Source organism: Lepidothrix coronata, unplaced genomic scaffold, assembly GCF_001604755.1.
Source record: "Lepidothrix coronata isolate B3197 unplaced genomic scaffold, Lepidothrix_coronata-1.0 Scaffold85, whole genome shotgun sequence".
NCBI lineage: Eukaryota > Metazoa > Chordata > Aves > Passeriformes > Pipridae > Lepidothrix > Lepidothrix coronata.
Window position 1 is genome coordinate 1,067,579 of NW_016690265.1, and position 5,428 is coordinate 1,073,006.

The following is a 5,428-nucleotide window of genomic DNA, read 5'->3' on the forward strand; positions in this document are numbered from 1 at the left end:
GTTCCCTTGTCAGGTAAGGAATATACTCAGCTGGATACAATTTTTTTTTTCCTCTTTCTGCCTTGAATCAAGACAAACCATTGACCCTTGATAGGAGAATGTGTTGATCACACATCCCCTGTAGCACTGCCTTTTTGTTAGCCTGGCCTCTTGCCAGCGTGTATCTTCCCCTCGTCTGGTGTTTGACAAACCCTTCCCCTCCTATGTTAATTATTGCCTCTTTTAATCCAGTTATTTCTCCAAAAGAGCAACTCAGCATATGTACACACAACAGATGTTGAATTTTGTCGCTTAAGCATTCTCATTAGATCTGGTCAGACATAATCCACAGGGTTTGGGGGAGCTTTCTCCCTCTTCCTGGGTGTAGCTGGAGGAAAAAAAATTAAAAAGGCATTGATCTCCAAAGATCCAGTTTACCTTCACTAAATAGAAATCCTTTTAAGTTCAAAACAGAACAATCTGCTTTTTAGATACATCACATTGCTTGTGTGTCACTTAACAGCAGTTTACAAATTTGAGGTCTCTGAGCTCTCTAGTTCTGCAAACCTCTTAATTGCTCAACTGATTGTGCAACATTTCTACTGGGACTTTTCCTGTGCTCAGGGCTTCTGGGAAAAAAAAATAAATACAAGTATCATTCACATAATCCCTGTGTGTGTTTTTGTCTTTCTAACTGGGACACCTTTGCAGTTGTACTTCTGCCCACTGGGGGTACTGCGTGTGATTCCCAGGTATCTGAACACCTTGGGATGATTTGGCCCTTGGAGTGTTGTTAAGATGAACAGTTGTAATGCAGGTTGAACACTGTGTGTCCAAAGGGACTTGTGAGCTGTGCTGATGCATCTAAGTCATCCTTCTTTAACTAGGGCTGTTTCAGTGGTAAAACAAGAAGTGAAAGCAAAGACTTCTCCATGGTTATTCTTACCTGAGAATATGGTTGCATCTTCCTAGGAAGGAACCTAGGAAGGCTGGAAGGAAAAAGACTGTGGCATGTATGGATTTGGTGCTGTTTAAGGTTGGAATGAAGGGTCTGGCCCTCTATACAAAGTGCTTAGTGACATAAGTGAGCTTGGTATGGAGCTTCTGAATAAAAGTAATCCTTCAGCACGTGCCCTCTGAGATTACAGGGGTGAGGAGTCCCTACTCATCTTTTGTACAATACCCTGTGATTTCATTTTCTCTAAATTTAATTGAGGCTTGGCTTTAACAACCCATGTCTGGCTGAAAGAAGATCTTAGATATTACATTTAAAGGATGTATCTGGGGTTTGGGGGGTTTTGTAAGCAAAACACACATGGGATTTGTAAGCAGTTCTGCATGAACAGTAGATCACACCACATAGAACAGTTTGCACGTTGGGGAAGGCATCAGTGAATCAAAGCAGACATTACTGAAAGAAAAAAACATCTTTCTTCTGTGGAAAACAAAATAAGAACCTGTTCCATTTAAAGTGGCTGTGGAAATGGACAGTAAGGGTGTTCCTAGTTACAAGGAGCCTCTAGGCAGCAGCAGGAAGTATTGAATCTCAGGAGCCAGCCAGGAAAAACCCAATTCAGTGTGTATCACAGCAGTTCAGCAGAGGCAGATGAGCCATCTGGTGGTCTCTCACGCTCTGCAAATGCCTGGCTGTGGTGCAACTGTGTGTGGAGCTTATCTAGTGCTATTAAACACATTCGTGCTTTTAATCATGGAGGTGATACAAATTGTCTCTGTAGGTTATGCATCAGAAAAGGTAAGGACATCTGGATGTTACAGCAGTACTTTAGTGATGAAAATCAAATGTTTAAAACCTTTTGGGATGCCTCACACCCCCCAAACACACACCTTTAACAAAGTCACTGATTTTAAACAGGCAGTGGAAGTCATAATGCACCCAACAGCTTTCCTGCTGGAGCACACGTTCAGGAGGTGCAGTTCAGGTCCCTTCTTGGCCTCAGAGGTGGCAATCCCATGTCCTGTCTCAGGGGACAGCCCAAGCCACTGGCAATTTAAATGGAAGGGAGCTGGTAGGAGACATTTCACATCTCCTGTTTTCACGTGGGAACTGAAACTGAACCACAGTGGAGCTAAAAATACTTCATGTAGGAAACTAGACAAAGGATAAAAGAGAGCCTTGGAGATGACAGTCCCCAGACTGAGGCAGGGAGGGCTGGATCTGAATCCTTATTCCCTTGACCCCTGCCAGTAAAAACACCACTGAGCTCCCTCATAGATACTGTCACCAGCTAGATCATCCCTCAGGACTTCTTGGACACTGAAGCCTGAAAGAAGGGTGTTATTCTGGTAATTACTGGAGAGCAATTTCTCCATGTGTCTGTTCTGGCATGCACTGGGACAGCTACATTTAAATATACCACAAACAATTAACACCATCCTGCTCGTGGGTGAAAATAACACTTGAATTTCCATCTGCAAACATGAAAGTTCTGCTCCAAGCAGTGCCCAAGGAAAACTCCACACTGCTGGGAGTGCAGAGGAAAGTTAATCCATAGCAAGGTGAGAGAAAAAACAGAGTAGAGACTCGAGGCATCAGGGAGAGGTGAGTCAGAAGCAGAAGGTGAAAACTGGAAGGGGCAATGGCCTTCCTGAAAAGGCACCATCACACACACCCAAACAAAAACCCTCAATCTTAGTAACAGAATCAGCCACCAGTCACACTTACCTGAAGGTCCACTGAGAAAAAAAGCAGGTCTGGAGCCAAGTCAGCGATGGGAAATCAGGATGAGGGTCAGTCAGCTACACAGCCAAGCACAAAACAAGCATCACAGCTCGGGAAAGAGACCCCACATAAATGCAGTTCCCCTGCAACCAGCTGGAGGGTTCGAGGTGGAGGCCCTGGGTAGGTCTCTCCCAGTTTAGCTGGTGCCAAAGTGCTGCAGCTGTGCCACATCAGCACAGTGCTCAGACACCTGCCAGGGTGTGGGGTGGGGACACCGAGGAGGATCACACAGAAAGGTGAAAGGTGGTGAGAGAAATTAGAGCCTGCTGGTACATTCAGAGTCATAGCACCATCCCTCTTAATGGATGTGGTGAAGGTCCTATTTCCTATTACAAAATCCTCCAAGAGGAAGTGGAGGTATTAAGAAAGAGGGTGGGAAAGGCCTCAGAGCAGCAGCCCCAGATCGAGACCAGTCTGGGCTCTCCCCATCCGGCAGCACTGGTGACCCCTTCAGTGAGAGAGGTGCATCCCAAAACTTGGCATATCCCCTGGAAAATACATGTGGATGAGAGCTGGATCTGCCTGGCAGCTGGACAAATTGTGACCCATGGGATAAAGTTATTGTTCTTCCAGCTGTGGGAGTTGGATGCTGTCCCTGAAGGAAAAGGAGAGAGATCTATTAATTACTCTGGTTTCTGAGTTGATGCTTTCCCTCCTCTTCCTCTTCTTCAAAGCTGATTGAGTGTAGAAAAAAATAGATTCATGTCTTTGTTGAGCCTTTCCTACCAGCTAGGTCTGGGTAGTACAGAGCCTAAATGTAGTCACCAGCTCAGGAGGGCAGTGGGGGACCAGGCTCTGCCACACTGGGAGGAGGGCACAGTGTGTCTGTGCTCGTGACAAGGCTGCACCAGAGCCTGGGCAAACTGAGCTGGGCTTTATTCCAGTGCAATGTTCCTCCATCTCTAAATGTCCATGACTTAAATATTGTCGTTTGGCTTTTTGGGTAGACTTCCCCTTGCTTTTCTGCCTGCCAGCACCCTGAGCAAACCTCCGCTGCTCCTGTGCCAAGTGCTTGTATGTTTTTGCATTAGCATCAGGAATCCCCTCTGTCAAGGGGTTAAGGAAAAAGCTTATTAAAATTGTTTAAATGTGGTGTTAATTAGTTTAGATGTAATGAGCAGCATTAGGCGTCTGGTTACTTAGAAAGGGGTTGTTGAATAACCATTTCTGCCGATGTTCCAATTTGCATAATGACAAGGTGCTGGCATTGCATCCACCATTAATTTGCTGTATTTATAACACCATTATGGAGCCACTCTTATCCTTGCACACTGTTAAGGGTATATGGAAATATAATATATGATTCTGCTTGTTTGGAAATTGCTTCTGGATATCTTTGAGTTTTTGTAATAGTATTTTTGGCAGCTGAAGGCTAACAGCACCAGGAGGAGAGTCTGCCACTTGGGCAGAAATTAAATGTTGCTTGCATGGGTTTATTTTCCCCGGTGCTGAAGCAGAAACAGCAAAGGCGAGTGTGATCAGGTGAGCTGCAGAGCGTGCTCAAGGCAAACACAGTATTTCACTCCAAATCACCACTACAAGGCATAATGCTGGTGCTTGAAGCCCCAAAGAGCATCCTTAATCACAAATCTCAAAATATTTAATAGGTCACAGAGAGTGCAGCTTGGCACTACAAACTCTCCTTCAACACAAGGAGTCGGAGGAACCCTACCAGCAGCTCTTCCTGCACTTCTCTTCCCCTCCTGCGGTTTCTGGGAACCAAGGCAGAGGAAATAAATCTTGTCATCCTACCTGTGTTACAGGTGAAAAGACAGGAAAAAGTCCCCATATGAGCAGGGCAAGTTCTTGTGATGTATGTGTGTGGTTGAGGGAGAAAAAAGAACAAAGAAAATGAGCAATAATTATTTATTTGTACTAAGGTTAGTAGAACTATTTTTCTTCTCTTGAAAAAACAGCAGTTTACTGAAAGGGGTGAATTCTTACTGTGTCAATCATAATAATCTTTATTATGTCATCCCACATAAACATTTCTGTGACTTACGGTTCTTTGCTGTGGTGTCATCCCTCCTGCATTGTCACTGTAAAATGTTCCTGGTGTGTGTCATTGCAGAGAAGAAAATCTAAAAGATGTACTTTAAAATTAAGTCTAGTACTTTGGGTACAGCTAGCTAGTTTTAGTTAGCTGGACACTTGTCTTGTCATGAGATTAAATTAGAAAATCATATACAGATATTGCCTGACCCTGCATGCCCAGACTTACGGGTGCTGACCATGCTCTCTGTGTCCTGGGTGTTTCTCTATTGATACAGGGTGCATCCACAGGATTCCCAGCATCAACAGGATGTCTCCTGAATGGGCAGCTGCAGGTTTCTGAGGCTGTGATAACCTGTTCTAAAACTTATCCTGTATGAAGTCACATCTCTGCCAGACAGCATCAGGAAAGGGGAAAGAGCTTTTACCGCCAGTGTTATTTTCACTGTGACAACCCTGGTTCTGTCCACTTGAGATGTCTGTGTAACACAAGCATGTGGTACAGAACGTGAGCGTGTCGGCAGAAGGGGAAGAAGAGGAAGAAAAAGCACCAGATAGAGAAGAATGTGATTTATGTAATAAACTATTTATGTAAACCCAATTTGTGAGACAAATTGATGAGGATCCCCTTTGTTTACTTGCCTGTCCCCTCCTTCCTCAGGGTCCACTCCAGTCTCTGCCTTGTTCTACCTCCCAGAGTCTGGAAAAAAATCCAGT